At 35.0% G+C, this 10,567-nt stretch overlaps 1 long non-coding RNA gene across 1 annotated transcript; it reads left to right on the plus strand.

Annotated features, from left to right (window-relative positions):
* Positions 1–307: 307 nt before the first annotated feature.
* Positions 308–5,368, plus strand: LOC133521809 (uncharacterized). The gene is made up of 2 exons (XR_009799941.1): positions 308–1,092; positions 4,917–5,368. It is a non-coding gene; the product is annotated as an uncharacterized LOC133521809 (long non-coding RNA).
* Positions 5,369–10,567: the final 5,199 nt, after the last annotated feature.

The raw sequence follows: 10,567 nt of genomic DNA on the forward strand, positions 1-10,567 counted from the left end.
ACGTTTTTTGCGTGATTTCTGTATGAAACATAGTTTTTCTATCAATTTAGCGCAAACTAATAATCGAACGTAGATAGATGCGCACATATTTATGTAGTAATAGTGTATAATGACTTCATAAAACGCAATAAAAAATTGGTCTCCTTTACTGCTGAAAAATTGGTTTGCCAGCAATGATATTATAACTATAGATATGGCGTACTCTAACATAACAAGCGAATAAAATTCAACGGCAGCACACACTCACAATACCTATGTTTACATACAAAAGAGAGACGGCATAAAATAATACCTCAGTAAAAAAGAGACGACTAGTGTTTGTCATTTGCGCGTCATAGTGACCTGTGTCAAGCGCGATTAAAAGCAAATTGTGCAATCGTCACAAATGCTTCAATTTTTGAGCGCGATAACCTATCTATATTTATAATATCATTGTTTGGAAGTCTATAATACTTAAATTTGCATAATTAATAAAAACAATGAAATGGTGACTCGCGTTTCTCTTGTCGCGGATTCACCCATTTATCCTATAAATTTAATCGTAGATAATTAGCTCCAAGATTTCGAGGTTGACTAAATTTGAATATTAATGTACATATAAGATAGAATCGTGATATTCACGATTATTCGGAATTGCTATTTAATATTTATTAACGAGGCTTAGAAACCGAGAGGCTAGAGGTCTTAAAAATATTAGGTTTAAACCTTTTTCGAGAACACGCACTGCCACGGACGTAATCAAGGAATATTAATGACATTGCTGTTTTGAAATATATGTGTAATGTAGACATTTAGGTTCGGGGCGAATTCTTCCACAAATCTCTTGACGTCAGGGTACAATTCCGAAATCGTCACTTTCCTAACTCGTCCACAGTTATATCGTCATTTTCTTATCTTTCAATTTAAATTTCGATTATTTTACACATACGCTTACAGTAAATAATCAATGCGCTTACACGGTGAAGATAAAATTACATTTTTTTTTTCAGGCTTATAATTCTATATTCGACCAAACACCAAACACAATTAAGTACCAAGGACTAAGAAAAACAAGTCCAATTATAAAACTTAAAACCTACTACTAAAATTAAGGTGGTTCGACTAGGTTACCCAAAGCTTAAACCTCACTAGATGGCGCCACAATTGCAAATTTTGAGTTTTAATTTTTTTGTGGAGTAGTCTTGGTATTTCTATACTGTAAATTATATTTAGCGCACTCTTAAAATAAATATTGAACTATTACAACAAACATTGAACACTTCATTGTACAAAAACTACCCCTTAATGTCGACAGAATGTTTCTTGACTCTATTTCTAAGTATCACTCACACATTGAAACAGTCTTACTGGGATCCATGTAGTAGACAATTTGGCACAGCGTGAGTAAGCTTCAATGGCGTTGCGGTATGTACGTGGAAATACATGCAATAGGATGTGGGTTCGAGACTCATTAGAAAATTTTTTGTTATCAGTATTATCAAGTACCTATTATTATTAAATTATTTTATGAGAAATATGAGCGTTTTCCATGAAAATATTAAAAATCTGATTCTCACACATCATGATATTTTTGGGTTCTTCCAACTCAGAATCACTAGCATAATCAATCCTCGTGCTAAAAAAACCCGAAAATTTGTATTTAAATTTTAGTTCTACATTGTAATTTCTTTCACACTAAAATGTGACGTAATGGTATGGATATTTTAGGATATCTTTTTTTAATGCTAGGGTGGAGAAGATTCTAAGTAGAATGAACCTAAGAAAGTCTAAATTTGTAAGTCAGATTTTCCGGTATTTTTAAAAAAAAAAAAACGCTGTTTTGTTCTAAAATTAAAGCAATCCCTTACTGCCCAGCCTTTAAAAAAGTAGGTACTATTTTACAGTAGAATAATTAAAACATTTTTTTACGATACATTAAATTAAATTACAGTGAGTTACATAATTGCATGGCCTTCTATTTATAACCATTATAAAAAGAAATGAGATATTTACCATGTTTGTTTATATTATTGATTTCCCGATATTTTGACACAACTAGAAGTTTCACACAATGCCTAGAGATAGAAAATTATTTATTTATTGTCAATTTCATTCAACGGATCACATCATATCCAATTTATTTTCTACCTAGTTGGTTATTAAATTCTGTTACTGCAATAATCTTTATCTACATAAAATATACCAACGAAAGTTTAAAAAAGTATATATTAAAATGAAGTACACAAAATCAGGAATTACATATGACAATATCATTCAAAATCGCCTCCTCTGGCTTTGACACAGGCCCTCAAACGACGAGGCCAGTCATCAATAGCGGCACGCACGATTGTCATGTCTAATTCCGTCACTGTCTTAACTATGGCCCGCTTGAGGGAGTTAAGATTTGTGTGGGGTTTAGCACAGGCTTTCTCCTCAATAACCTGCTATATGGCATAATCCAGGGGCTTAAGGTCCGGGCTGGAGGACGGCCAGTCTTCGTGGGCAATAAAGTCAATTTTGTTCCTTCGAAACCAGGCTTGAGTTGTTTTTGCCTTATGTGCAGGAGCTGAGTCCTGTTCAAAGATCCATGGTTGGTTTTGAAATAGGGTGTGGCTTAAGGGCTTCACTATTGGTTCGAGAACGGTTTCCAGTTTCCGGTTTTCACACTTTTTTCACAGAAATGAATCTGTGTTAGCCCTGAGTATGACACACCCAAAATCATGTTTGGCAGGTGCCCACATTTGTGCAACGCAATAGGGTTGTTTCCATCTACAAATCTTAGGGCATAATTGTATCCCAATAAATTCTTTTGGATTATAAGAACATGTTAAACTGCTTTTAGGGGACCTGTAATGACCATATTTTTATAAAAATTTAATTTAAAATAACTTTTGGCACACATCACGTGACCAAACTCGAAACGTCATTGAAGATTCTGATGACGTCACAACTCTCGGATTGACACTGTTGACAGTTAGGCGATTAACAACAAATGACAAATATCAGTTGACAGTTCGTATCTTCTACGTATGTATGTAGTTATGTGTCAAACCATAAACTGTGACGTCAACAATTTTTAAAGAGCGTCTTGGGCGCGAAAGCATCTGTCAAATATATTTTGTTAATTTAACATATTTAAAGCCGTTTTTAGTATAAAAGCTGAATTTTAAGGCAACTTTTAGTTAATATAGAAAGTAATAAGCGTTTCAAAAAATTGGAATACGATTCTCTTTTAGGCCCCAATTCATTATAGATACGACGAGATAAGCGTTATGTGTGGTATATAATTATAGCTCACAAATCCACCACATTATGTCATTTTTAATTTTTTCGGTAGCATTTGTTTTAACGGAAATAAAGAGGTTGCAAATCGAGTAACAGAACTTCAGAACAGATATCATTTGATATTTACCAGTCGCTTTTCGGTGAAGGAAAACATCGTGAGGAAACTGGACTAATCCCAAAAAGGCTTAGTTTTACCCTCTGGGTTGGAAGGTCAGATGGCAGTGGCTTTCGTAAAAACTAGTGCCTACGCCAAATCTTGGGATTAGTTGTCAAAGCGGACCTCAAGCTCCATTGAGCCGTGGCAATATGCTGGGACAACGCTAGGAAGAAAGAAAGAAATCGAGTAACAGAACTTAGTAACCAACTAAGTATAATAGTTATGATGTAAATGTCCATATCATGTTGGAGTCATATATGTATTAGCCAACTAATTATTCAAGATCAATACACTTAGCTCCCTTAGGTATTCGCCTAAGTACAATCTCGGGCAAAATTGAGTTTTATAAAAGTGAACTAGTTTCTAGGTCATATTTTCTATGAATTGGTCATTTTTGTAGACTCCAATTACAGTTACACTTTTCCTGGTTTTTCGCGGACCAGAATATCGATGATTTTTGTAACTTGATTTAGACGTTGCTATCATTTTCAATCCAAAAACACATAAAATCACAATTCAGAACATGCGGCAGCGTTGTTTTCTATCAAGTACCTCAAGCACCAGAGCGGCTACCGGGAAAATCGAAATTCGTCAATTTCGGGCATTTTTCTCTGTCACTCTAATTACGTCTTAGTGAGAGTAAAAGAAAGATCCCCGCAATTTGCGAATTTAGGTTTTCGCGGTAGGCCCCCAAGTCCTGTCAAGTTTCAGCAGTGTTGCCAGGTGAGCGGGAGAGAATTATCGTACTTGAGTGTCAATATTATTGTACCGTTGAAAAAAATATCGTACGCCAATCAAAAAGGCAGCCCCTAAAAATGTCTAGCAAAATAAGCTTAAATTTCCAATTAATAATAAAAAAAAGACAATTTTCGTCTAAATTGCGCAAAAAATCTGTTTATGTTTGTGTATTTTTGGGATAGACTCAAACGGTATACAGGAAATTGTGACATTTTAAACTTTAAACTTACACCAAGGAGCCGAACACCCAAAAGATACTAATTTTAGCCTATTTCTGAGAGAAAGTGTCATATTTTGCTTCAAATTACTAGAGTTTTAAGGTGGCATCATCCAAGGGCTGAAAGTATAGTACTTTAGTGTACGATAATGCTCTTTGGAACATTACGTCATACCGGGGCCCAAATTATCGTACATGTACGACAATTATCGTACGCCTGGTCACACTGAGTGTCAGTGTCGACAAAGTCAGCTATAAACGCGTTAAACATCGCAACGTCGCGCCGATGGCCGGCCGAGGCATGGAGTGGCAACGCCGCAATGTATTTGTACACGACATTTGTCACACACACATGAGTAAAATTTATAAAAATATAACGTTGATTATTGCATGATTTCTGTATGAAACAAAGTTTTTCTATTAATTTAGCGCAAATGAATATTCGAAAGTAGATAGATGCGCAACTATTTATGTAATAATATTGTGTAATTAATTAATTAATAGCGATTGTTTTTTGTATGAAAATCGAACCACCTTAAGTACAAACTAAAAAAAAAAATATAAAACTTATACTCAACTATCTTATTACCCCAAATTATTTAACAAATTGAAAAATAAACTACACATTAGAATACAATTAAAATTACATAATATAAATAGAATAACAAATTAATAAACAAAACTAGACAAATACTTCAATATGGTTTAAGTTACAGGGGCAAAGTTGGAAGCCAACATGGCGGACCTAATGAATTTGCCCAACCTGTCGGCAGAAATGTCTTGACCATATTCCTATCTTCACAGTTCTAACTGCTAAGACGATATAGGAATGTGGGCCAGTTAAGAAGGTGGCCAATGAGGACAGTGGACCATATGGCAAAGTTCACGAAATAAAATCGTGGACAAATCGCCCTGAGTCCACATTTTACTGGCTAGTTTATTAGTATTTCTAAATGATCTTAGGCACCTTGCAGCTGATATTTATAGTAAGGGGTAAGGAAAAAATAACTTTTCTTTAATGAGCTTTTATTAAAAAAATATTTAAGACCTGTCTCACAGATCCTGGTGTTTTTGGGTTCTTTCAACTCAGAATCACTAGCATATTATAAAAAAATGTCCCGAAAATTTGTATGAAAATTGTAGTTTCCACTACGTCACGCAAGTGGAAAAAAAATCATACTAAAACGTGACGTAATGGAACGGATATTTTGGGACATATTTTTTAATGCTAGGATGGAGAATGCTTTCGATTATGAGAAGAATCAGAATAAGAATCAGGTTTTCAATAAGTATTTATTTTAGAAAACGCCCAAATACTAAAATGGAAATGTCCTGTCATGCCATATTGGCCGAATTTGCCTAAAATCTGTCATTTTAGTTCATTATTTTGCTTGGGGCAGAAGAAAGAATTTTTTTTCTCTGCCCCAATGTTTTTCTTACTTTATTACATATGATATGAATACCTAATATTTAGGATTAAATTTAACACTGATACCGATTATTTAAATGAAATGATTTATTCTTGGTAAAATAAAACAAAATATTTGTTGCAGTAAATATTTACTGCAACATACTTAACCGAACATTTTAAGACTATCTCCTTTTCATAAGGATTACTTTAATTGAGCTGCAAGGTTTTAGATATCATTCAGAATTAAAAATCCTTGAAACTATTGCTAATATTGGAATTTACTCTTAGCCATTTAGGGATAAGCAGCTTTCGAATGCCCTTGGGAAATCCACAGGAAAAGTTATTGAGTAAATATGAACATTTATTATGTTTATCGCTGGCAAAATCTGCCTAATAAGCAAAAAAGTGGCTGTGACATAATCGGACAGACAGACGGACATGACGAATCCATAAGGGTTCCGTTTTATGCCATTTGGCTACGGAACCCTAAAAAGTTAACAAAAGTGACACAATGAATTGTTTGTTCACGCTAATGACCAATCCATTCTATCCTCGTGTGGCTCACGGTCCTATAGTAAACACCCCTATAATGGAACAGGCACCAGTAATGGGATTGTATAGACAAATCCTGTTAAACAAGTGTTTACCATCAGTTTTTAATCGCTGGCAACATTTTACCATAAACAAGAGCCAAAGAGCTGCTTAAATTTAATTTTTAATTGATATTTGTTAGTTTGAAAATAAAGCAAAAAACCATAGTTTTAATTAGTTAATCATATTAAAACCAATTGCAGTATCTTTCATTGTATACATAGAAAACATAAAAGACGAATTGGACATTCAAGTTTTAAAGTATAAAGCGGTAGAAATATTACAGATGTCGGCGAAATATTAAAAATACTCCAAATTTTCTCTTAAATGTCCCATGATTGGTGCCGTTAACATACCAATAGTACACATAAAGTTGGATGAAATTTAAATCTTTTCCAATCGGAATAGAGTTGAATTTGTTTTGTTTCGTTATATTTTTACCCAAACCAAAATCAACTCTATTTTCTACATCATAGGTTCAAATTTCACTGACAATTTTTTGGTTTGTTGTACGGCTTTAGGAGGATCAGCCCTAAATTTGTGAAAATTTGCAGACTTTGTTCCATAGACATTAGACAACTAAATAGTTTTCGCCGCCAGGACTAAGTTTCGCCACGAAATTTTTTTATTTATTGAAAATTCAATGGCTTTTCCTATAGATTACTCTTTAAGTCGTTGATTATCTCAATATCTAGATAGTAAAAATCGGTTTCAAAGAATATAATTCTCTTAGGATTTAAACTTAGTAATCTACAATCACCAAAGACTGCCTCACGTAAAGAAATCAGTGAATAAAGATCTTCCCGTAGAGTAGTAAGTAGGCTGAACGGACTTGCCCTGTGACCGAGAGCGTTTCACATTTCCCGATCCGATGTCGGAAGTCCGATGGAAAAAATGTAAGATATGTGTGTATTTATTTAAACTTTATTGCACAGAATATATACAACAATTTACAAATGGCGGACTTAATGCCAAATGGCATTCTCTACCAGTCAACCGTAGGGCCAAACAGAGATACCTAGAAGTGGTGCAGAGAAAGAAATATATTGAATGAATAAAAAAAGCAAACCATGGTTATAAACTACATAAATAAATGATAACAATATATAAACTACCACATATTTATAAAATGCATAGTATAAAGAGAATAATGATATATTTTTTAGTTTATCTGTATTTATTTATTCATTTAATAAATCATAATTACTAAATATCACAAAAAAGGCGGATTTGATGTCGTACGGCACTGTCCTGCAGCTGTTTTTCTCACAGGCGCCTTCCGACATCCGATATCGGTGCGGCGCTTCCGATAACTTCAGCCACGTCGGAGCCCCCGTCAGCCGTCGGACCGATATTTGTTTGTGTGCGTGTGTGTAGGCATCATGTTTGTTGTAGTGTGCGTGACCGCTCAACACGGCTCGCCCTTGGCCTGACTCGTGTAGGATTCTGCCATCCGATATCGGTGAGGACAATGTGACAACGCCCTTATTCTGTGGTCTATGGTAAAGGCTACGTTCGGAGTTCGATTTTTGAGTAGAGTATTTCAAATCGAGAGATGCGATTGTTATTTTAAAATATTTTTTAGGTTTTTCTCTTATTTTGATAGAGGTTTGTGAAATTATTGTTTTGATTACATTTTTTGAGGTAAAGTTAGAAATTTGTAATGTCGATCGCATCGTAGCGAGTATAATCGAATGTTAATCGGTAAGGATAAGTCATGAAATCAATTACCAAAAATAACTTCATTTAATTCTTCCTTAGAATTAGATCTTTTATCGTAATTATACTTTTTGCGATATACGTCATTTAAATCACTAAGTTATTCTGAAAGATACCAAATAATGCACATTTTGAATAATCATGACAAATTATAAAGAAAAATATGTTATTTGTGATATTCGTAGCGGTTAGAAAATTAGTTTTAAGATGAAGAATTATGAAGAATATTTTCTTGCCAGAAATGCAACTCGCTGATTGGCTACCGTGTGTGATGATGGGAACCTACATGTAACTCAACTGTGCGTTTCTCCAAAAACTTCCTGCCTCGCTCGGCTAAACTGTGGAATGAACTGTCGCCTCCGGCATTTCCGGACGATACGACCTTCAATCTTAAAGACCGGCGACGCACTTGCAACCCTTCTGGTGTTGCGGGTGTCCATGGGCGATGGTAATCGGTTACCATCAGGCGTTTCGTCTGCTCGTTTGCCTCCTATATAATAATAAAAAATAAACACTTTTTTATATATTTTATAAAAAAAAATCATTGATTACATTGCATATTCAATAGTTTGAAACTTGTATAAGTTGTCATCAGCCCGCGACTTCGTTTGGGTATATGTCGTTGTAGGTTGTCGGTAGAATTTCCCAAAAACCCTTTCTTACTCGAACCCAATACACCTTATATAAAACTATTAAAAACATAAAAAATAAAACTAAGACCACTCGCTTTCACGTAAAAAAAACCGCATCGAAATTGGTCCATCCTTTGGAGAGCTACGATGCGTCAGACACACAGACAAGCAGACAGACAGGCACACAAACACATTGGCGTCAACACACATATCACTTTACGTTGGGGGTTACAAACAAAGTCCCCCTCTGTCTGTCGCGATAAACTCAAAAACTAGTCAACATGTTTTTACCTATTAATATAGTGATTCTTGAAGGTTTAGGTGTAATTTGTTAACCCCTGCGAGGCCGGTTCGGGTCGCTAGTTTGAAATAGAACATTATTATAGAGGCCGGGAAACGTAGGGTTGCAGGACAAGTAGAGATACGCGGCCGGCAACCCCGTTTCTCGCCGAGATATGTGTAGTGCTTTTCTCAAACTTGCAATTAAAACAAAAAATTGTAGTCAATTTGTTTTGTGGCGACCTACTCGGCTCGCCACTCTACCAGCGGTGTACAACCACGCGCGTAAGTCCGCCCGCCTGCGCGACGCGCCACCGCCGTTGCTTAGCAACGAATATGCACAACAGATCACCGTACCAAGCCAACTGAAGCTAGTTGATGGTTGGATGCCAAGACGTTGTGTCACAATTTCACGTTAAAAAACAAAAGAAGGTTTCTTACAGTCCTAGGTGTGTAAGGCAGTATGAAATTCCTTTCCATATCATCTTCACTCATCGCACCTGATATGTAGTATTTCCGGACTTAATTTGACGTAAGTCATGTCAACATTTCATTACAAGTTTGAGAAAAATATATATGTACCTCAAATATGAAGATTCTTCCACGGTTTAAAGCGTTGCCGGTTAGTATATGTATAACGCAACTGAAAATGTGTTAAAATCAATTTATTATCTCCTTCATCACATGCGGTAGACCAAAATGTTAAAGTCAAACTATTTTTACCTATACAAGAACGTTGCTATAAAGGTAATATTCTAGTATTTTTGGAGTTGTACAGTGTACACTATACTTTTTTTAAAGTTTTACTTAGAATCGTGAGCTCTGTCGATCCTAAAAGGGAAAAAAAGTGTCCCAAGATTTTTGTTTCCATTACGTTACCATTTTTCATACACTTTGTATAACGGTAACGATACAAGGTATGAACGATATATGTTGCAAATGTATTTACACCTGAAAAGGTATTCTCAGTGTAACGAAATGAGTAATTGTATGTTCGACCCGCAATGTAACCTGATTCTTATATGCAATAAAAAACTTTGAAACGAAAAATGTATGTAAATTTTGTGTATTTTTTTCTCTTCCTTGGATCGAAAAACCTCGTGATTCCGAATAGAAATAACACAAATGGGTCAAAATTGTTTTCGCTGTCTTGTTTTATGTCCCCAAAAAATGTGACGGAGTGTAGCTTTTTGTATGAGATGATTTTTTTTTTAAATTTCTCCTGTAAATTAAAATCTACAGCTAGAAAGATGCATTGCACTCGATTTTTTTATATTTATTTGACAGAAGGCATAAATACATTACGTATGGAAGGTAGAGGCAAGGAACAGAATCTCCTTAGGCAGAATTGTTGCAAAAGTGTCCAACTGTCAGCTATAAATAATAGTTCTAAATCTCTACAGAGTAGCGCTAGGTTAGCTAAGAACCTAGGCGTTATTGACAGAGTCAAGTGCGCTGTCTATGATTAGATTTTTTTTTGTCAAGTATTCTAGGTATTGTAGCGCCACCTATTTATGGTTTTTTGTCGGACACTTTTTGGTATATGGAGATTCTGTTCC

Source organism: Cydia pomonella, chromosome 10 (genome assembly GCF_033807575.1).
Source record: "Cydia pomonella isolate Wapato2018A chromosome 10, ilCydPomo1, whole genome shotgun sequence".
Classification (NCBI taxonomy): domain Eukaryota; kingdom Metazoa; phylum Arthropoda; class Insecta; order Lepidoptera; family Tortricidae; genus Cydia; species Cydia pomonella.